This window comes from Lycium ferocissimum, chromosome 4, assembly GCF_029784015.1.
Source record: "Lycium ferocissimum isolate CSIRO_LF1 chromosome 4, AGI_CSIRO_Lferr_CH_V1, whole genome shotgun sequence".
Lineage (NCBI taxonomy): Eukaryota > Viridiplantae > Streptophyta > Magnoliopsida > Solanales > Solanaceae > Lycium > Lycium ferocissimum.
The window spans coordinates 66,241,179-66,265,809 of record NC_081345.1 but is presented as its reverse complement, the minus strand read 5'-3'; the positions used below and the strand labels follow the sequence as shown (position 1 = coordinate 66,265,809).

General features: G+C 40.3%; 1 long non-coding RNA gene across 2 annotated transcripts; it reads right to left on the bottom strand.

Moving 5' to 3' along the window:
• Positions 1-19,012: 19,012 nt before the first annotated feature.
• Positions 19,013-23,274, bottom strand: LOC132054928 (uncharacterized). 2 transcript variants are annotated; one of them, XR_009414416.1, is made up of 4 exons: positions 23,196-23,274; positions 20,969-21,044; positions 19,890-20,026; positions 19,013-19,443 (listed from the first exon to the last, which is right to left on the bottom strand). It is a non-coding gene; the product is annotated as an uncharacterized LOC132054928 (long non-coding RNA). The 2 variants fall into 2 exon arrangements; XR_009414417.1 differs by having other exon boundaries at positions 23,069-23,198.
• Positions 23,275-24,631: the final 1,357 nt, after the last annotated feature.

Sequence of the window (24,631 nt, the reverse complement as noted above, 5' to 3'; positions counted from 1 at the left end):
TTCAAGTCCAATATGTTCTTCCCCCCTTATTAAGGAGGTCCTAATACACCAATAGCTTTCGAATATCCATCGTCTTCGGCAATTATCTGCTGCCCTTCACGACCTTCTCAAGGTCGGGGTTCTGTCATCGTATGGTCTGACTTGTCGATATTCTTGCTAGTTATAGTCTTGTATCTAATCGGAATACTTATCAGGGTTAGATCTAATTCCGATGCCTTCTTTCCATCTTTTAACACCTCTGTCTTTTATGACTAACGGTTTTCCGGACCCACAAGTTAATGGGGACATCAAGATTCACCACGTCCTTTATGAAGTCTTCGATTATACCTTACTTCTCGTCTTTCTTCTCGACTTTGCTTATAACATCTCTAAAACTTCTTGCCCTAAGTTCTTCTTCTATTTATGTCTATATCATCATTTTTTTTCTCCCTTTTTTTTTCAACATTTCCATACCCTTCCATCCACTACTAGTCCTTTCGCCCGCTTAGCTCACTTACTCATAATCCTTCTTAACTACGCGTTTGTGTTGCAGCTGTGCATCCAAGTTTTCCGAGCGTCCTGCTACTTTTGCTCTTAGCACAGAATTCTTACAGTTTACTCTCTCTCCATCCTCGTTCATCGAGCCTTCATCCATCTTCCTGACACCACGGCCAGGTTGTCTTCCATGCACGTTCCTTACATTTAATTCCATTTCCTTTATGATCGAATCTCTCAGTCTTCACCTGAATTCTTATTCCATGTCATTCATTTTCTAATCAATTGGGTCAACTCATCATCCTCGTTCTTTCCTCGATGAGTAATCGGTTTCCTACCATCAACTTGTTAAAGTATCCTTCTTACTCCCATAGTTAAAGATTTCTAGTTACTTTACTCCTAAATGCTCTCCTCTTCCTTCGACCAACCCATTAGTATACCTTTCCTACTTTCATTCTTAACCTTCCTTGGGTTTCTTCCTCCTGAGCACCTTTCTTCTCTTATTATTTGTAGTATCGGCTCTGAAGTTCATGAAATATTCCTTTAAACGCGCAAATCCGTTCTATTCTTAAGTCATCTTTTTGGAAAGCATCTCTATGTCCGAGGAAACCATGTTAATTTGACCACACACTTATCCCTTTATATACCTTTCAAGGGCTTGAAATCTCTTAATATTATCGCAAGGCCTAACCATCCTTTCTCTTACTTCCTATTTCCTCGTCGTGGTCACTATCCTTTTAGCCCCACTTATCAAAGTCCGTTCTTTGACCCCACACATTCCTCTTTTGTTCCATGCTACCACACTTTATCCCTTTCACATGCCTACCTTTGAATTTTTACCCAAATAGTTCCGTGCTTTGCCCGTCATCTCTCTTGGAGGCTTTACTCACTCATGTTTCTTACTTTTCACTTTTTTCGACATTTTGATCTCCTTACCTTCCATCTACTCACTTTCTTTCTTTTCCAAATATCATTGTATTAGAACTTTCCAAGCTTAACCTGTAGTGAAAATAACATCAGCTTACCTTGTAACATTTGTACCATTTATTATTATTTTTTTTGTCACTTGAACTTCGTTACCCTGTTTGATTAATGCCTTCCATAGACTGCAACGTTGGTTGTTGGGATACACATACCCGCTGATATAGCCATGTATGGGATATCATATGCATACGTATATATATAATTACTACCATCTCACTTACAAAATATTTCCAAACGCTATTCATACTCGCCCTAATTCTAGAGTTGTGATGCACCTTCTTTTTCTTCACCGGTCTAGTCCGCCTCGGCCTACGCGACCTCTTAAGGTGTCCAACCACTCCGCATACTCCAATCTCCCTTAGGCTGCTCTAGCTTCTCATTTGCCTCTTATATCTCAATTTATAGGACTTTTTGTACACTTCCCAGGGGGTCACCCATCCTAGTATTTCTCTCACCCCAGCACGCTTAACCTCGAAACTTTGATGAAATCCGGTGCGTTAATGCTGGCATAATCATATCCACCTCACCACATGACCTTCACCACATAATCCAGAGCAAGCTGAAGTCTTAACAGATTCCAAAACGTTCTCGTAACGCATCTCCCTCCACATTAGAAAGGGTCTCTTACTCTTCCGACTACACAATTACTATTTAGGCCTTTTCAATCCTCAATATTCACCTTTTACCTATGTGTATGACTACTTTCCGTCCTAGATTTCCAGATTCCCAATGGTAGCGAACACACCTTGGTTGCCGTTACTTATAAATACTCGGTTATCGGCCTCTTTGGGTTTCCGCTTGCCACTATTAAATAATAATCTACAACAAATGCACATACATAGAAAATTCCAATAAGGACTCATATACCTGTAGCCGATCGGTCTCTAGTCTGATCTGGTGGACTATAAGGTGAAGTGTACTCCTCGTCATCGTCTACCCACCATCCGCTCGTCTGGCCTTCATCATCTCTCTCATCTGAGTCCGAGGGATATAAATAACCGGGCAACTCCTGGTTTATCGACGGCCAGGATAAAGGGCTAGAGTAATCCGTAACACTCACCGGGGAGGCTGGTCTGACGTAGTGCTCTACCGTAGGAGCAGCTAGTATGGCCTCGGAAATCTCCTCCTCCGGTGTCCCAGACGAATACTCGGACGGATCTATGTCATAACTGTCCTCTGGGGGGGCCTCCTCCCTGGGCGTTACACCTCGAAATTTTTTTTGTTAGTGTACAGTGAATAGACTAGCGAAGTGTACGATGTATATGATGTTTTGGTAAGTAAGAAATAGTGTTTGATGGTCCTAATTAAGATTTCCAAAGACGTTCGAGTTAAGGAAAGAAAGTTGTTAAGGAAAGCAAGTCATAAGTTGTGCGTCGAGCAAAATTACGAGTATCGAGTTAATGATGTTTTAAGGATGCTTTGAGGAAGAGTTATAACGTCCTTTAGGTTGGTATTGAAGTGTTAAACAAGTGTTAGGAAGGTTCCATAAGGATTGGAGATCGAACGAGAGGACGGGAACAACTTCGGTGAAACTGTGAGTTTCACGACCATGTTCCACGGACCATAGAATGTTCCACGGACCGTGGAAGGGTCCGTGGAAGTCCCAGCAGAAATGATGGATGGCTGGTCATGAACCACGACTAGAACCACGGCCAACATAATGTTCCACGGACCGTGGAAGAGTCCGTGGAAGTCCGTGAGAAAAAAAGACAAGTTCCGATTATATAAGTTTGTTCCCACTTCATTTATTTCATTTCCACACACTTCTTCAACCTCTCAAGACCTCTAGAACCTTCCATATATTTCATCCACAATAAAACAAAGGAAATCAAAGATCAATAACAAGAATTGAAGTGAATCAAGTGTATGAAATTCATCAAAGTCATCCAAGTTAAGAAATCCCAAGAAAGGTGAAATAGGGTTTTGGTGCTAGAAGGATACTTCCACTCAAGACTTGTTTCTACACTATCTAAGGTAAGTTTCATGGTATTTTCATGATGTTTGGAGTATTGATAAGTTGAAACACTTGGATTGTAGAAGAGTATAGAAAATGGGTCATAAATGTGTGAATAGTATCATTGTTGAGTAGTAGTTGGATTGAATCATGAATATGGATATGTTATGACTATGAATACGTTATAAATGACATTTAGAACATGGAATAAGTATTGTATGAGAAAGAACACGATAGTGAACCTTGATCATGATTATGAAGAATTTGGAGTGAAATTGTGAAATGTGAATAATGTAAATGAATGACGATTGTCGTTTATGATATTGTGATTGTTGTTATGAATGGTTGGGAGTTGATATGGAATATGGAGGAAGTCATATAAACAAAGGAAACGCTGCCCAATTTTCTCTAGCTTTAAGAAGCGCGTTCTTATAATAGTGTAGCTAATATCGATACGAATTCTCTTGAAGATAAAACGTGTGCATTAAAGGAGAACAAGCAAGCGAGAGAATGGTTAAACAATGAAGGTATGTAAGGCTCAACCTTTCTTCCTAAGGCATGAATCCTATGCATGATTTTCCTCCCTCTTCATGAAATTCCTCTATTCCGAAAGACTAAGAGCCTATGTTCATGAATGGTCATATGAGATAAGAAACACGCTATGAGTACGATAATGATAATGATAAGTTTAAGCCTAAAGATTCTAGAGATTACGATATGATGTACCTACAAAGTTAATGATGTTGACTACGATCCATTGATGCTTTCCCTATGTGTACTCACCTTAAAACGTTAGTCCCTCCAAGGTGAGATATAACGCTTATGATTACTCCATAATGTAATCGGGGGTTCACGACCTTATGTCACCCCGGCACAGCTATAGTTGCCCTCAAGTTCTAACGTATGTTTGATGATATATGCATAATGATGTTAAATTATGATATGCCTATGAGATGACTAATGATGATAAGCATATGGTGTGTATGATGATACGATTCCACCGCGCCTAAATGGTCGGGCATGTCACCGCTACGGCGGGCTGCATACGATTACACCGCGCCTAATTGGCCGGACATGTCACCGCTAAGGCGGGCTGCTTGAGATTCCACCGTGCCTAATTGGCCGGACATGTCACCGCTACGGCGGGCTGCTATGATTCCACCGCGCCTAGAAGGCTGGACACAATCACCACTAGTGGGCTGCATACGATGGTTACCCGGACGCGGGTTAACGATGATGAAGTATGAATGATATGATGATGTATGAATGGTATGATGACGTATGTATGATATGATGATGTATGCGCTATGGTAATTCATATGATATGCTACGTATAATATATGTATAAAATGTATCCATTCGAAGGTTATGTCCTCATCTTATGTCTTATGATTTCTCTATTATGTTCCTTTCATTCATGCCTTACATACTCAGTACAATGTTCGTATTGACGTCCGTTTTCTTTGGACGCTGTGTTCATGCCCACAGGTAGGCGGGAGGAGACAGGTACGCATCCATAGGAGCTAGTAGCTGATTTGAGAGCACTCCATTTTCCGGAGGTGCCATTGATTATTCTTTTGGTACATATGTATATATTCATGATTTGGGCACGACGGGGTCCTGTCCCGTCCATATGTCTAGTACTCTAGTAGAGGCTCATAGATACGTATGTGTGGGCAATATGGTCTCACTAGTTCTTATGTATATGTATGTATATATATTATTATGATAGCCTAAAGGGCTTATATTTATAAAGTAAATATGTTTCAAATGTTACTAGTTTTCCATGATTGTGAGCATATAATATGAATGAGAGTAGATGAGTAACAGGATGAGCGGTGTTCGGGGGTTAGTCTCGGATACCCGTCATGGCCCGTAGTCGGGTCGTGACCTTTGGAAGTCAAAAACTCTGGAGGAATCGTCGCTGGGTCCTCCGAAAGATCGATCTCAGTAGAATAACTGAGGCTCCTCCTGCTCGGTCCTGGATCCGATCGGGGAGCCTTCTTAGCACCCCCACTGTCCGAGGCTAATCTCTTCATCTTTTGTCGTACGCGCATATATATATATAAAAAGGATCGAAGTGATCTTTTCTAGACTCGTATCTCTCTATCGCACGATCTAAGATAGAAGGGAAGGTCAATGATTCCTAAATGCCCTGCAGCCTCCTGTTTATAAGTGTGGCCGGTATCACACCCATAAACAAGACTCTGCCGGACACGGTCTGTAGACAATCCCTAGGACGAACTGCTCTGATACCACTTTTGTCACGACCCAAACTGAGGGGCCGCGACAAGTGCCCGACCACTACTGGCCAAGCACTCCTATGCCTGCATTTACATCTCACCGACTATCCGGGGCCCATATACAACTGTGAATCGTGCTATATCGCTCTCCCCGAACAATCAACATAGAAGACACCATACCGGGAACTCACGACCAACGCATATATATAAACATAAACACCGAGAATAACGGCGTGAGCCGATTTTCCGCCACACATATATACTGTACAACAACATACATGCCAACGAGGCTGCATAATATCACGACTACATATCACTATCTACAGACCTCTATGGAGTACAAACTGTAGAAATGACAGGACAAGGCCCTGCCGTACCCATATATGTATGTAACCGAATAGCGTACCAAAAGGACTGAAGCTCCGGATCAATGGAGCGTACCGACTGCCGCTGAGGGGAGGTCCTACTGCGATGGATCGTCCGACTGGCTACCTGATCCTGCGGGCATGAACGCAGCGTCCACAGGAAGGGACGTCAGTACGAGTAATGTACCGAGTATGTAAGGCATGAATAGTAACATAGTAAGGGATGTAAAGTATGAATAATAACAGAATGGAAATATAGAGCATATCGTGAGATAAAAGAGTAACCTGTACATGTGAGTGCCCCTTAGGGCGGATGCCATGCATGCTTAGCTTTCTTTGAAAAATATTTTTGTTCATATATACAGAAAGTAGAAAAATAGAACATATCATATATATATATATATCATATGCATATATCATATAAGCATATACATATATATCATATGCATGAGAGCCCAAGAAAAGCTATAACTCTATCGGAGTGACGTAAGGTCGGTAACTTCCGATTATATTATGGAATAATCGTGGTCATTTGGTCTCACCTTGAAGGAATAATTATTTTAAGGTGAGGCCAACAACAATGAATAAAATTGATAAAGTTAGGAAAATAGCTCAATATTCTCATAAAAATATCGATCTCATAACTTGAGACATTTATCTATAAAAACATCATTATCATACTCATTGTAGAAAATATTCTCACTCTTAACGTCGTCATTGTAATGGTAAAAACATGTTCGTCGCTGTAGTCATAAAAGCTTACAAAATCATAAACCTTTGTTTTGGAAAAATACGGACATTTTGGAAAACATTTACGGGTTATCGTAAGGAAAAGGTAATCATAGACTTTTAACTTTTGATAACAACGAAGTTATGGAAGCATTTATGAAATCATAACATCGGAATCATGCCTTTGAAAGAAAGGGACGATCCTTAACATACCTTTTTGGTCGCCTTAACTTTAACTATTCAATGCTTGGCCTCTCAATCTCATAAATCTATATTCAAGAAAATTTATACTATTGTTAGACTCATCTTCATTGGCCTGTCTTAAGCCCTCGAACTAACTCTTTCTAGAATCTATTGAAATTTCGGCAGCATCTCTCCAGTTTTTATGCCTAGCTCGAAATTATAATTCAGCAACCAATATCAACAACAACAACAACAACAACGGAAATAACATCATTTCCAACACTAATATGTACCATAAAACATCCCACACGCTGTTCTCCAACTTCCATAACTAACCAACTTACTACACAATTATTTAACGACTTTATCTCCGTAAATAAACCAAAATTAACATTAATAATAGGAGATTCATACCTTATTCTTGTTAAAACAGTGATATCTTCAATATCCTTGAATCAACCGCAAAACCATACTAGAATCACATCCATGCGTTTATCCGAGCATCGATTAATACTCCGTCGCTTGAAAATCGCTTACTTTGTGATCTCTCCTCTCTCTCTCTCTTCAATTTTCTGGAATTTTTGGAAAATCTGATGAAAAAAGGGGTTTTTACCCTTTATATAGGGTCAAATTTGGGTCGGTTCACTCTAGCAATTTCATCTATAAGTACCGATGTCCTATAGTCGGTCTCTGTTGCATTGAAAACTAGAGCACACTTTTCTGCTTTGTCACTGAAAAACTTGTAATGTCCATAATTCTCTACTCGGATGTTGTATCGATGAGCGGTTTATTGCGTTGGAAACTAGACTTGACAAACTTCATTTTAGGCTTTTGTTTCACCTTAAAACACTTCATATGCTAAGAGATATTCGTCCCTCAAGTTGGACCAAAATTTTTACACAAAGCATTATCCATCCTTTCTCCAAAGTCGTACTACTTCATTTCTTCCACCGTTTTTTATTAAAACCTTCCGGTATACCTATATATATATGGATATTAGAGACTTATTAAATATACAAATATACTTAATAATGATATTGCGGTCTATTGGCATTTATTTCTAAAGTGGCTTTTACTTAACCCTTGATACTCAACGTGGTATTGATATGATTATTCATGTTGACTCATACGTCGCACACATTCACACCTCTCATGATATATTGTTGCTACATGATGAAACACTGTGATGAGCTGAGCTCAGTTTGCATGAGAGTGATGTGAGTAGTCCGATATCCGATGGTTGTCCTGGAATTATGGATTGTGTGCAAGTGATGTGAGTAGTCCAATGTCTGATGGTTGTCCCGAAATTATGTGTTATATCCCGTCTTTTTGCATAATCGGAAAATTCGGAATAATTGTGATTTGTGAGAAAAGAGGCCATGTTTGAATTTTTCTTAGTATGTGTACGTTGGTTATGGAAGTATGGATACTAGAATATCAGAGAAGGCCTAAGGGCAAAATTGGAATTTTGAAAATTTATTTCGGGAATTACAAAATATGATTCATGAAGAATTGGGCCAAAAAAAAAAAAAAAAGAAAATGAGGCCCAAATTTGGGAGGCTTCAACCGGCCACTTATGGACAAAGTCCATGGATTAATTAATTCCCATGTGACATTATATAAGTGATCCTTAGCCTTAGAAGTTTCAAGAAAACAAAAGAGAAATCAAGAAAAAAAGAGGAGAGCAATTCGGCTAGAAAGAAAAAGAAAGAAAAGAAAAGAAGAAAATTCTTGGAGTTAAATCCTTGGTTCAAAAATTTGGTTCTTCTTGAATTAGTAGCAAGCTCAAGGTGCTCTACAAGTTGATATAATTTTCAAGGCAAGGAAGTGTTTCTTTGGCAAGAAGAATTTATTGGAAAAGGTAAGAATTCTTGTGTTTATGTGGAAAAATTATGTATGTGTTGTAGTATGTGTAGTAGTGCATGAGAATTATGGAAGTATGGTATGTACATGTGTTAGCCATGTATGTGTGTTTTCATGTTGGCCGTGTGAGTATGCATATGAATTGCATAACTATGATGACTTGAATTTATGTTGGAATCTTGTTGTAGTTTATAGTAGAAATTGTATTGGAAGTGAAAGTTATGGAATTCATGGAAGTTGGCAAAACTAAAGGCAAGGTCGTTGGCTATGGGAAGGTGTAGAATGGTGATAAATTGTGTTGTTTAATGTGTTAGTTGTGTAGTTATGATCCTTGTATTGTAAGTGTAAGAAAAATGATGTAAGTTTGTATGGAAATGGAATGCAAAGTTCATGTCGATTTAGTATGAATCTATGAAATGGTGGGAATGAAGTGTTTAAGGTGTAAAATATGAGTAAGGTCGATGACCGGGACGTATGGAATGTGAGTTACTAACATGTATGTTAAAGATTGGAAGAATTGGATAAATTGTGGTTTTGGTGGAAAGTTTGTACGTTTGTATATTTGATGTATATTTTGTATATACGTGGTAGAAATGTTATGATATGTTTCCGAACGGAATTGTAATGATTTCGATTAATATGTTGAGATTGAATTGGAAATATGAAGTTGGAAACGAAGTTGTGACATTATGTTGGAAAGATGACCAAATAGGTCATATTGCGTTTTTATTGTGTTTTTTGGTGTCATTGGCCGCTTGTTGTTGGTTATCTGAGGCCGAGCTAAGTTTCTCGGGGATGTCATAATTATGGGGGAAGTGCAGCCGAAATTTCGGTAGCCAAATTCCTAACCAAAGTTTAGATGTTAGCTTACATGAATAAGAATCGGTAAGAATGACCATTTCATGCTTTTGGACGAAACGGGAAGTGGATTTGACAAGCGTAGGGCGCAATCCGTGTATGTAAAGCCTTGCCCTTTATTCTTTGGCATGTTCCGAGCTCATCGTGCTTGAAAACGAGCTTTGATTGTACTTCTGCTCTCGGGATTCGAGATTGAAAATAGCGTCAAATCATTCAAGCAAGATTGAATCAATTTCTAAATTGACCTACAAGTATGTAATTTCCATAAATGGAGTCGAAACACTTTAAGATGATTATGGACGACTCCCTAAGGTCTATTATCCGCAATTTACGTATTTCACTATGGTCGGTCCGATATGGCCCTCAAAACCCCGATACTCCCGATGGCTCAAATCGATCTAATTCTCGTTCGTTTCCACAAGAGCTCTTAACTATGTTCCCGTCCGCTAACCAACGAGTATTATGACCGTCTATCTAAACCTCGATATTAGTCCGATATCCGGGAACGATTCGGACACTGCTCGATGTATCCGGTTACTTCCGATTTGATCCGCTTTCGAACTATTTCGCTTTATTAAGTCCGTATGTCGATTACCGTATGCATATGGTTTCTCATTTGTCCGTTCGTGGATGCCTCAATGCTTCCTTCACCGCGCCCGGCCGTGTTCTTCGATTCGCGCACCACCGCATTGTTCACCGCGTCCCCTGATTGCAGTGCGGGTCGGGATCCGTCCGTATCCGATATGATCCGATATGATCCGATATGATCTCGATTATGTGATACGCGGGGATGGCGCTGTGATGGCATTTGATCCGATTCCCGTTCGTCCACCGCGTCCCGTACTACGAGGGCCGGTTCGTTACCGCGTCCCTACTGTGCGCCGGGATCCGTCCGTACGAGTGCTGGTATCCGATATCCGATCCGTACATCCGTATGTGATTATGACTCGCATGCATGACCCCGTTCGTTATGGTCAGAGGTCCGGTCCGGATCATGACTCGTTCGTCACACTCTAAAAATCTAATTCGGGACTCGATCTCCGTCCGTCATACGTTTGAATTTCGGTTCTTCCGAAAGTCCGTTCCGTACGCCTCGTAAGTCCGATTCGCTATGATTCCGTCTGTGCATTCTGTAAGTCCGACTCTGCTACGAATCTGATTCTGTCTGCTCTATCTCTGTATTTCCGTCTGTTACGATTTTACATATCTGACTCTGGATGTTTTAATTATGTATGTTACATTTCCGCTTTACATACTCTACACTTTCGTATCGACCCCCCTGATCTTTCTTGGGGGCCGTAGGTTACATGCCCGCGCGCGCGCACGCGCCACACGGTACGCCGCCGCTTAGGTTATTTCCGTTGCCGTCGTCCGGAGAGCTCCTTTCGATCCGGAGCCGATACTTTTGGTATATATCTTCGTTGTCTCGTTTGTTCCGTATATTTGATCATCCGGGTACGGCGGGGCCCCCGTCCCTTCTTTTGATTCTCCGTTCGGTATGTTAGAGGTCCGCGCACATGCCGTGGGCCGTGGGTTGTCACCGTCCGAGTAGTATGTGCGATCTCGGCGACTTTGCCCCGATATAAATGCTCTAACAAACGACACGTATGTACACGCATGTATATACGCGTATGTATATTCGTGCAATGTATGTTATGTCCGTATGAATCTATGTATGTCCGTATGGATTAGCAATTTGGTATGTCGGACCGTTAGGTAGGTACGTATGGGTGTCTGTGCAGACACCGATCCACGCCCACGGGGCCGGGTCGTGACAAAAGTGGTATCGAGCGGCTCGGCCGGAATGTCCGCAGCCGTGTCTAGTAGAGTCCGTTGTTTATCGGTGTGTTGGGCCCCATATCTATAAACGAGAGGCTCGGTGGACATCTAGGATGTTATGTTACCCTTTCTTTGACTCTTAGATCGTGCGTTAGAGCCGTGTTATCGGATGTTTTCCCTTTCCGACGATCTGTTATGTTTTTCGAGCGATGCCTGCGTGCCACGAGTCGCCCGAAGAACGAAAGCCGATTGCCGAGACAGGAGAGACTAGCCGGGCTCGGAGGGTTACCAGGCCCGGCGCCGGGCCTGCTGCCGACAACAGTGCCGGTCGGAGGGTTCGGCCACTCCGCCGCTAGATGAGGCCGGAGCAGCCCTTCAGGCCGGCTCCGGCGCCGCTCCTCGGCCGGAGCGGAGGGACGGGACATTGAGGAGTGGCGGATCCTGGGCTGCGTTGACGACGATAGTGGGCTGGACAGGGCTCGCGGGACGCGGACGGAGAGGGTGACGATGATGACGGGCGTGATAGCCCGAGGGGTCCGCGATTTGCGACACGTGATCCCCCGCAGTTTTTCGGGTCTAAGACCGACGAGGACCCGCATGATTTTATTCGGTACGATGCAGCGCTCGTTGGGATTAGTCCGGGCTTCACCGACCGAGTCCGTCGAGCTTGCCGCACACATAGATCGCGGGACGTCGCCCCAAATTGGTATGAGTCAAGGGGACCGTCTCAGGGTGAGAGTGCTCCCCGGCCCACACGGGACGAGTTTACGGCCGCCTTCCTCCGCCACTTTTTACCACCGGAGCCGAGACGGGCGAGAGTTGATCGGTTTTTGCCACAGAGCAAAAGGGGGTCGAGTATTCGTGAGCATAATTTGGAGTTTGACTCTCGGCCCGATATGCGCCGACGATTGTGGCCGATAGGAGGACCGGATGCACCGTACGTGATGGGTTTGGACCCCTATTTGGTTGATTGTTGCATGGCGATGGCGCACGTACCCGCACGGACATCGCCCCGGCCACAGCTTACGCACGTGGGGCAGAGGACCGACAAGGAAGATCGATCCCAAGAGAGATTGCTGACAGAGGCGGCCCAAAGGGCCGCATCTGCGGAGTATTCCGGAGACTCCCGAGGCGGATGGCCCGGCAAGGGTCCTAAGAGATTTCCCCTCCGTTAGGCCGAGGTGCACGGTCGCCGGCGGACGTTTCGATGATGCGGGTCCGTGTGGGGCCGGCCGAGGATTTCGCAGCATCGGCCCGCGACGAGTAGGGGGTTCGGGCCGCCCAGGCCACCCATGCCCCGGTGTACTTGTTCAGGTAAGCCCCATCCGGGAGTGCTACCGCGCCACGGCGCTCGCTATTTTTGCGGTAATCCGCATCATCGTGTGAGAGAGTGCTCCAGGCGCGGGCGTTCAGGGTGGCTCCTCCCCTCCCCACCGGATCGATTCTTCGGCTCATCTTCCCTTCGCGTTCCCGCGCCCCATGGGGCGGGCGGTATGCCGCCGCCACAGTCGCGGGCAGGGGTCGCGGCGAGCTCCTAGTTCGAGCGGTCTTTCGAACCGCATATACGCTTTGACCGGTCGGCAGACCCGATGCGACGCCAAATGTGGACCTGTGCACGCAATTAATCTTTTTTCCGGAAAAATATGTGTATCTCGATCCGTATTGTGTTCTCGTTAACTATATTCGTATCTCTCGATCGTGATTCGTACGCCACATTTCTACGCCCCTGTGTTTGGTAAAACTTTGTTTACTACACCCTGTGCTTCTGAATCTCATTACGCATCCGTTTAATATACCTCTGTACGTCCAACTCCGATCATGATTCTGTCCGATATACTTCAGTACGTCTGACTCTGATTTCGAAATCTGTCCGATAAATCTCTGTATGCCTGACTCTGATTATAGATCCGTCTGATATACCTCTGTACGTCTGGCTCTGATTCTGAGACCGCTTAAGACGACGTCGGATTATGATTCTGTCTGTTGCACTTTTGTGCTCCTAATTCCAGATATGACTTCGTCTGACGTCCGTTTGATTTTCTCGGTTCCGGTTAAGATTCTGTCCGCCGTATATCCGACTTAAGACGGTACGAACAGCCCTAATACGGTGATATCGGAGAAAGACGGATGAAGTTGAAAAATAAAGGCCGTTATCGCTCTTCGATCGGTGCAAAGTATGTAAATGGTAAGAAGACCTCCCCGACCGATCTTGGTCTACCATGAAAGTTGAATTAACATTCGAGGACGAATGTTTTGCGGGGGGGAGGATGTTATATCCCGTCTTTTTGCATAATCGAAAATTCGGAATAATTGTGATTTGTGAGAAAAGAGGCCATGTTTGAATTTTTCTTAGTATGTGTACGTTGGTTATGGAAGTATGGATACTAGAATATTGGAGAAGGCCTAAGGGCAAAATTGGAATTTTGGAAATTTATTTCGGGAATTACAAAATATGATTCATGAAGAATTGGGCCAAAAAAAAAAAGAGAAAATGAGGCCCAACCGGCCACTTATGGACTAAGTCCATGGGATTAATTAATTCCCATGTGACATTATATAAGTGATCCTTAGCCTTAGAAGTTTCAAGAAAACAAAAGAGAAATCAAGAAAAAAAAAGAGGAGAGCAATTCGGCTAGAAAGAAAAAGAAAGAAAAGAAAAGAAGAAAAATTTGGAGTTAAATCCTTGGTTCAAAAATTTGGTTCTTCTTGAATTAGTAGCAAGCTCAAGGTGCTCTACAAGTTGATATAATTTTCAAGGCAAGGAAGTGTTTCTTTTGGCAAGAAGAATTTATTGGAAAAGGTAAGAATTCTTGTGTTTATGTGGAAAAATTATGTATGTGTTGTAGTATGTGTAGAGTGCATGAGAATTATGGAAGTATGGTATGCATGTGTTAGCCGTGTGGTGTGTGTGTGTGTATGTTGGCCGTGAGTATGCATATGAATTGCATAACTATGATGACTTGAATTTATGTTGGAATCTTGTTGTAGTTTATAGTAGAAATTGTATTGGAAGTGAAAGTTATGGAATTCATGGAAGTTGGAAAAAATGTAGGTGTGGCCGTGGCTATGGGAAGGTGTAGAATGGTGATGAATTGTGTTGTTTAATGTGTTAGTTGTGTAGTTATGATCCTTGTATTGTAAGTGGTAAGAAAAATGATGTAAGTTTGTATGAAACGGAATGTGGAAGTCTATGTCGATTTAGTATGAATTATGAAATTGGGAATGAAGTGTTTAAGGTGTAAAATATGAGTAAGGTTGATGAATTCGGATGATGGAAATGTGTTATGAACATGTATGTTAAAGATTGGAAGAATTGGATAAATTGTGGTTTTGGTGGAAAGTTTGATGCTTTGTATATTTGATGTATATTTTGTATATACGTGGTAGAAATGTTATGATATGTTTCCGAATGGAATTGTAATGATTTCGATTAATATGTTGAGATTAAATTGGAAATATGAAGTTGGAAACGGAAGTTATGACATTATGTTGGAAAGATGACCAAATAGGTCATATTGCGTTTTATTGTGTTTTTGGTGTTGTTGTTGGCTTGTTGTTGGTTATTCTGAGCCGAGCTAAGCCTCGGGGATGTCATAATTATAGGGGAAGTGCTGCCGAAATTTCGGTAGCCAAATTCCTAACCAAAGTTTAGATGTTAGCTTACATGAATAGTAACTGGTAAGAATGACCATTTGCGCTTTTGGACGAAACGGGAAGTGGGATTTGACAAGCGTAGGCGCAATCCGTGTATGTAAAGCCTTGCCCTTTATTCTTTGGCATGTTCTCGAGCCTATCGTGCTTGAAAACGAGCTTTGATTGTACTTCCGCTCTCGGGATTCGAGATTGAAAATAGCGTCAAATCATTCAAGAAGATTGAATCAATTTCCTCTAAATTGACCTATAAGTGTGCAACTTCCATAAATGGAGTCGAAACACTTTAAGATGATTATGGACGACTCCCTAAGGTCTATTATCCGCAATTTATGTATTTCACTATGGTCGGGTCCGAGGTGGCCCTCAAAACCCTGATACTCCCGGTATGGCTCAAATCGATCTAATTTCTCGTTCGTTCTTCAGGTAGGCTCTTAACTATGTTCCCGTCCGCTAACTAACGAGTATTATGACCGTCTATCTAAACCTTGATATTAGTCCGATATCTGGAACGATTCTGGACACTCTGTTCTGATGTAATCTGGTTACTCTGATTTGATCCGCTTTCTGAACTATTTCAGTTTTATTAAGTCTGTATGTCAGTCTGTATGCATATGGTTTCTCATTTGTCTGTTCGTGGATGCCTCAATGCTTCCTTCACTGCGCCCGGGCCGGTTCTCGTGATTCGTGCACCTCACCGCATTGTTCACCGCGTCCCTGATTGTGCGGGCGGGATCCGTCCGTATCTGATATGATCTGATATGATCCGATTATGTGATATTATGGGGATGGCGGCCAGGATGGCATTTGATCTGATTCTGTCTGTCCACCGCGTCCCGTACTACGAGGGCCGGGTTCTGTTACCGCGTCCCTTACTAAAGGGCCGGGATCTGTCTGTATGAGTTGGTATCTGATATCTGATCTGTACATCTGTATGTGATTATGACTCTGCATGCATGATTCTGTCTGTTATGGTTCTGTATGTCCGGTCTGGATCATGACTCTGTCTGTCACACTTCTGAAAATCTGATTCGGACTCTGATTCGGTCTGTCATACGTTTGAATTCTGGTTCGGTCTGAAAGTCTGTCTGTACGCTCTGTAAGTCTGATTCTGCTTATGATTCCGTCTGTGCATTCTGTAAGTCCGACTCTGCTACGAATCCGATTCTGTCTGCTCTATCTCTGTATTTCCGTCTGTTACGATTTTACATATCTGACTCTGGATGTTTTAATTATGTATGTTACATTTCCGCTTTACATACTCGGTACACTTTCGTACTGACCCCCTGTTCTTCGGGGGCTGTGTTACATGCCCACAGGTACAGACGCGCCACACGGTACGCCGCGCCGTTTAGGTTATCGGTCCGTCGTATCGTCCGGAGAGCTCCTTCGATCCGGGAGCCGATACTTTTGGTATATATCTTCCGTTGTCCGTTTGTTCCGTATATTTGATCATCCGGGGCACGGCGGGGCCCCCGTCCCTTCTTTTGATTCGTTCGGTATGTTAGAGGTCCGCGTACATGTTTGTGGGCCGTGGGTTGTCACCGTCCGAGTAGGTATGTGCGATCCGCGACTTTGTCCGATATAACGTACCCCCCAACGGCTTCTCGTACGTACCGTATGTATATATATGCGTATGTATATTCGTGCAATGTATGTTATGTCTGTATGAATCTATGTATGTCTGTATGGATTAGCAATTTGGTATGTCGGATCCGTTTCGGTAGGTAGGTACGTATGGGTGTCCGGGTAGACACCGGCCACGGCCCACGGGCCGGGTCGTGACATTATGGATTGTTTGATGTGAGGGTCCGATATCCGATGGTTATCCCGAAATCGTGGATGAGTGCGTACATGGACTTCGCGGGTCCCCCATGGGTTGTGCTACCGGAACGTCGATACTTCCGTCCGGAGTACATGTGTACACTGCATTGCATTGCATTGGCATCCTTACGTCATTGCATTGCATCTTGGCTTATATTATGATGAATCGGTGTTTTACTTGTGTTGTTGATTTTGGGTTGGATATATATTGAGACTTGGCATACTTGGGTTTAGATGCTTCAACCTAGGTGATGACGGATACTTGTTTCTAATTGTGTTTGACTTGTACTTGTTGATTTATCTGCCTATCCTGCTTTATTGTCTGAATTGTATTAGCTATACTTAGTCGGCCGATGATACCTACCAATACTGTGGTTTTGTACTGACCTGCACTTGATTGATTCTTTTATGAATGCAGAGTTCCAGGTTGGATCTGCTTCCATCTCGCGTGGCTGATAGTTGCCATCAGTACTAGCTTCGAGTTTCCAGGGCGAGCACGTGACGTTCGTTGCCTTGAAGACTCCTCTAATTATGTCTTACTTTTCCATTCCGAGACATAGACAGATTTGATGTATTATTATTATATTCCAGACTTGTATATTTTCATTTAGATGCTCTTATATGACTTAGACCAGACCCTGGGTGTATTTCTTATTTTCGCACTTGCTTCTATGTTATATCGTGAGACTTACGTGATTATTCTCTTCCGCTTAATTAATTAATTAATTAATTTATGCCTTTATTGTCATTGGGATGAGGGTTCGCTTACTGAGGTGAGAAAGGTAAGTGCCCGCACGGCTTAGCCAAATTGGGTCGTGACATTGCCATGGATTCCAAAAGATTGTGGTTGAGACGATTGCATAACATATCCTTATATAGAGTTCTTGAGGTTGTTCATCAATAATTTCCAATCCTATACAAGGCATGTTGTGGTAAAATCTAAACAAGAAAAATATTCTTTTGCATCATATGGCTAAAAAAAATAATCATATATTCTTTTCACCATATGACAAGATGAACAAACAATTTAAGGAAAGAGAATCATATATTCTTTTGCACCATATGGAAAGATGAACCAACGATTTAGGAAAAAGAATCATATATTCTTTTGTACCGTATGGAGCGATGAACCAGAAATTTAAGAAAAAAAAAATTCTAGTTTTGCTTAGTGGTCACTAGTTTTGGCTATGAATTGAACCTACTCCAAGAAAGAAGGATTCTTTGCAAATTAAACAAGAAAAGAAAAGTTGTCATGTGCATAAATTTGACCATTGTTCCTGTATGGTTGTAAAAAAGTTATGTACATCATGGAAAAAAAAACACGATGGACATTAGTATAGTAAGTTGGGAAAAAAAAACTGTTGTTTCGACGAGTTGTTTTAAGTGCCTACAAATACATAAGTGCATTTTAAAGATACACAAACAAAAAAAAAAATCAAATTGGCTATACTTCAAGTCTCGCCATCAATTTTCGGCAAGCCTACACCTCGAAAAGTTTTGAAGTAGGGGGCATATGTAGACATCAAAATTTTAATTGCATTAATCCATACAAAATCTAGATTAAATTTTAAGTTGTTGACATGTTGACCAAATCAATTTTTGGTTAATAAAGTCGGATTAATTATTTAAGTCAAAATTACATTTGGGCTAGTCCATTAAATTGTGCCTCTACAAGACCAGCCCAACCCACATTTTTCTAACCCAAGGTACGCTAGAATTACTTGGAGACCAAAATACTCTCAAGCTCTGTCTCACATCTATATAAATGGGTCACATATCCCCTTTTGAAGATCTTGAAAGTTGCATAGCACTTGACTAGAGGTAAAGGAGACAAACGACATCTATATAAGTCTTCTCCAAAGGTGTTCAACTAGAAGGAGAGTTCGAGAAACGCCTTCCCTTAAGAATAATCCTAAGTGCTGCTCAAAGTTCTTCCAAGATTCAATGCATCAACAGAAGTCAATAAAATGAATTTTCCTCACATTTATTTTATGATTGCAGTTATTTATTTTCTGCTAGCAAATTTGTCGCTAACACTTATTTATTTCAATGCTTCACAAATTATGTGGAAACGAAGATGATATATTGAATTTACTACTCTGGATTATTGCGTTCTTTACTCATTAGTGAATTTTGGACATAAGTATTATTTTACTACATGAGGGCTCCCCGTACGATTCACGGGCCCGACATGTTTTACATTGTGCTTGTCTAATTACAAAGTGTTCTAGCGCCGATAGGATAGTATTCTATTTATAGATATACGACAATAGACTATTATAACCAATTAGGATAGTACAATATTTGCACCAGAGACACAAAAACACTCACTCACGCGCTATTGCTATCTAGTAAACCAGAGGGAACTATTACAATCACGTATTATTAATGCAATACCCAATGTGTCTCTTAAAGCACAATCTGACCCATTTTTTCCTTTTGAATAGCTGCTACAGTGCCAGCTCAATAGTCAATCTTTTTATACCGGAACCAGCAACATAATGAACTGAACATCATAGGAGGACTTCTTTATCACCTTCAAAAGACAAGAAAACACCAATCATCTACGTAACATGAATATGCAAGGTGAAATATGGATAGGAGGAGAGCACTATGAAATACCCAGTTTTTTTTAATAGAAATATGAACATTTTCAGTAGTTGATTCTCAACAATTTTTTTAAAATTTCTAATTAGTTAGAAAGTACATGAAAAAGGCACACAAATACTCTTGGAATTATATTTTATAATAAGCTAGTAAACAAGTAAAATTGTCATGGGAAATTATCCAGCAAGACTTGGTTTAGTGGCCAACTTCCCTTAAGATCGTACGAATTACGGAAATCTCTTACCATCTTTGAGAAGGTTGTCCGCAGTTGGTTTTACATGTTTTCTCAGTTTATGTGCAAGTATACACCAAAAAAGAGTGGTAAATTGTTTCAACATGAAGCGATATACTAAAAGAATTGAAGAAGAAAGTTACATCTGGTGGATACTGGTGAATAATGCTTCTGGCATTTCATTTTGGTCAAAAACTTCAGCATAAGTGGCATGTCCTATAACAGCAAAACATACTGCTTCACCTAAAATTTTTTTAAGACATCTTGATCATTCTCATACCTGAAAAAAAAAAAAAAGGAAAAATAAATTTTACCTTAACACTTATATCGACAAACAATGTAAAATAAAAGAAGCTAATCTTGTGGTCTTAAACTAAAGATGTGTGTAATGTACCAAAATTTTCTTTTGAATCTTGTCGTCTTAAATATGGCATGTACGATGATGGTATAAAGAGTTATTAAATATTAAAAGTGGCATTCTTTTTTAAACAAACCAAAAAGAGAAGTAAGATAAACAAATTGAAATAGAGGGAGTATAAGTTAAGATCAACGGCTAGAATGCAGTATGTAAAATTTTGTAATTTGTAGGTAGATCTATTTATCTAAGGAAGGAAACTGAAGTTAATAATTTGAAGAAAAATGAGTTACATGAGTGCGCATAATATGCTTTCTGGACACTACATATCCAGACAAGGAATGATAAGTGAACAATTTTAGAATGGAAACTGCAATATGCAAGAAATAGTTGTAGTTTGCCAAAAGGAACTATAAATGGAATGCATGTTATAATATCCCTTCTGATTTAATGTAATTAGGATAAGAAATGGTTTTGTTGGATTTTACCTTATTAGTGGTGGATTAGATATAATTGCTGGTTTGGTGTCCTTAGTTTATAGTCACTCTATCTCTAGTATCAATGTACTACCTACATGTGTGGGGTTCGTTTTTGTGTCACATAGTCCAAACACACTTTCACCTAAGCTTGCATTTCTTTTTGGTCTTCCAGCATTCATCAAATCTCTTGTCGTTCCAGGGAATCTATGCAAGAAAGGACCTCGTCAAGAAAAGAAGTGTCATAGGAAGCTAGTGGAATTATTACCGCACAGTTGGCTTAGTGCCATCATGGTTGCAATTATCATACTTCAAATAAACTATACTTTACAACTATGTTCGAAGTGTTTTTTGGTTACTCATCAAGATTAATCAGGAAACTTATACGTACCCATGCTGCAAAAGTTTTCGCTGCTTGTTCCCAGTGACCAACTGAACCAGGCATTTTCTTGCTGCAAGTATAATACCTGCAGAAAACTTAAATGGTGAATCTCGAGATCAAGGATATGATTTCAAAATGAATCTCTAGTGCAAGTTCAAGTCACCCCTGGATATGTTGTTGTTACATTTGTCAAGATAAAAAGAAGTTCAAATTTTAAAGTCACCAAAATCTTCTATTTGAAGAAATTTGTTGTGCAAGGCAAGGAATTTTTTAATTGTCTCATGAATATTTCCATAACATAAATGTACCTCTTAAATGTCTCTGACCTACTTAACTATCTCACAGTTCCCTTGATCTAAATGCTGGAAATTTATTCAGCCAGTCCAGCAAGAACATATGGATATCAATTGATGCCAGAGAAAAATGAAGGGCTAAGCTTCGGCTATTTGGTGTGATTAAATACAACTAATGCTTAATCATATCATTGTTTTTTTTTTCTTTTACCATTTTCTTGTATCACCAATATTGTAAACTGAACTTGCATTTGAGCATAACCAGCCTACTCCAGCTAGAGATTCCACGAATAGGGCATTTAATGCCATAATAGATAAAAGATATGAAGTGGTAAGTTCATTCTCTTTACTCACATTGTTCTAAACATGTTATCATAATTAACCCTTCCTTATCCTACCAAGCATAACTTTATTCCATGATTGTGAATTTCTTCGAATACCTCGAATGATACCCGATGATATGCTAGATGCCCGATGATATGCTAGATGATGCAAGACTTTTTTGTGTCCCTCTTACACACTAAGTAACGGAGCGAGTGAAAACTCTCAAAAGACCAGTTCCGTCAGTCAACAATCTTTCTCCAGATAAGAAAGCAGGAAGAAGGAGCAATATAAGTTGGCATGTTGGTACTATACTTGGTAATAACTTAAAAATATAGTAACAAAAGAAAAATAATACTTATTTTCGAATCGATTTCCCAGGAGATTTGTTAATAGATGTTTTTTTACAATCAAATTAGATCATAACTAACATTCTTCACCTCATGCTTGAATAGATTTCATAAAGTCGAATTGATCAACTTTTGTTGAATGCTCGAGGCTTCCTGCCTTCATTATTTCTCTTATTAAATCGGAGCTTTTGTTAATAAATTTTTCCCTAAAATGATTAACCTTTACTTAACCTTTATCCATTTACACTTTCATAGATAGTTATTACCTTTGTATGATACTGTTCGATCTGCATTTAAGGTCTTAGCCAGAGAAATTAGGACATTTATTTTATCAAAGAATCCTAGCAATGATTCAAGTATAGATAATTTGTCCAAAGTGTTTGGTATTCTCTTTCCTTTAATACCCTCATCACCCTCACCTATGACATTGATTAATTTAGGTTAACCAGAAAAGGAAATAAGACAAGACTTCAATCGTAAAATGACTATTGATGCAATGTTTAGCTTTTGAAGCAGAGTTACTGAAATTTAGAACAGGACACTTGCACACACTCTTTATATAATTCTGGTCAGGCATATCATCAAAAAAATTTACCATTAGCTGAAAGAAGCAATATGGCTTGCTAATGAATAGGGAATAGGGTATTCAGTTTCATTAAGGAAATGAAAATTGATTTGTAGCTAATGCACCTAGATGTCTATTTCTGAACATGGAATGAGAAAATCACACAAATTTTCTGACATGCATGTAGAAAATAAAAAAGAATCAACACAATAAGAACGAAAAAACAACGATGATACCCAAAAAGAATATCAAACTAACATAAAGTCAGAATACTAAATTACCTTTCCTACAAAGAAAGTGCAACAAAAGAAGAGGGCTGCAGAAAATACTCACGAAAAGAGCTCGTAGTTTGAAAGGTTGAGGATTTTTCAATACTCAACAGCAACGATTAACATCAAATACCATTACCAAATCAAACAATCGCACTCAAATTTTAACCCAAAAAAAAAAAAGACCTGCAAAAACAATTCAAAACATACATATATACATATCCATATACATATACATATATACATATCCATATACATATATATATATATATCACAACTAGGAAAAAATGGAGTGGAACAACAAAAAGTACCTTAAAAATGAACCACTGTATAAACTGTAAATCAGAAAAAAATATGAGTATGTTTTGAAAAGTGAAGAGAGGAAGAGAGATTGGTATGTTCTGAAAATTGAAGAGAGGAAGAGAGATTGGCTCAAACCTTATGAACCCAGATGAAAACTCACAGAAAAAAGGATAGAGACAGGGGTTCAAGAAGTATAGAGGAAGTGAAGCCAGCTTGTTACACCTTGAAACATTTCGCGTTATCAAGACTGTGGACGACTTAGTATGAGCTCAGGCGAGAGCAGAGTTACACAAGGATTATGGATGAAGATTATGTTATCTGAGCATAAGAACATATATATGACATTTGGAGAGTGTGTGGAGTAAATCGGTTAACATGATCACTCGATGATAGCCCTCGAAACCATGAGTTAAGGTGGGACCCACATGTCAAAATTTTGTAAAGGATATATTATAAGTGATACAAGTAGTACATGGAAATTTGATCAAGTCCTAAGAAGGACCCATACGCCAAATATGGACATAAGCCCTCCAAAAGGACGATTTAAGGAAACGTTTTCGGATGAGTTGACTTGGAGGGGCAAAAGCGGCATTATAAGTTTGGAATTTGGAAAAGCACCAAGAATAAAAGTTGTAGATAATTGAAAGATATTTCCAACCATAGGTCGTGGGCCTTCACATGATGTCGGAATCAAACGTTATGGCCATTTTAAGAGCAAGACCCTAAGCTGCCAAATGGCTCCGCGGGCCCCACGTGAGAAGGTCGGTGAAACCGACCTAGGAGGGGTATAAATACCCCCATCAACCCTGTTTTTTCAGCATAATAACATTCCAAAGGGTCCTAGAAAATTCTCTACACCTCCCCCAAGCATTATAGTCCGATAAATCAAGAATTTGACAAGATTACGCCAAACTAGTCCATGAAAGGTGATTGTTTTTGCTTCTACTTAAGCTTGGTGTTGAAAAAGGTTGATGTGGCTGAGTTTTTTTTTTTGAAGTATAAGGTATGTTATTTATCCCATCTTTTATGTTGAGTTTATTTGAAGGTCTAGCAAGCCTTAAAAATGAAACTAGTTATGGAGAAAAGGTCATAGAGTGTTGTATTGTGGTTGTTGTGTTTATGGGTTGTTTTGAACGTGTTGTGGCCGTGTGGATGGACTGATTTATGCATACAAAAACGGTATCTAACATTGTTGGCGTGTTGATGAGATTATACTCCTTGATTGGGATGGAAGAAAGTGCATATTTTTGTTGTATGTTGAAAAACGTCATGTGGGATGTTTATGAAATATGTTGGTATGAATAATAGTGTTGTTGATGTTGGTATTATTGTTGTTGTTGATTGGTTCTTTGAATTGTAATTTTGGGCTAGGCATATAAACGGGGGGAGATGCTTGCCCGATTTTTTGCGAATATAGAGTAGTTTGATTTGAAATTTGGAACAAGTGTGCAATAAAGAGTCTAACGTTAGTGTGAATCCTTTTAAGTGTAGGCTTACGAGCTTGGACGAATAAGCGTAGCTAATAAGAGGTGGAACATGTATGTAAAGCTTAACCTTTCTTTCTTTTGGCA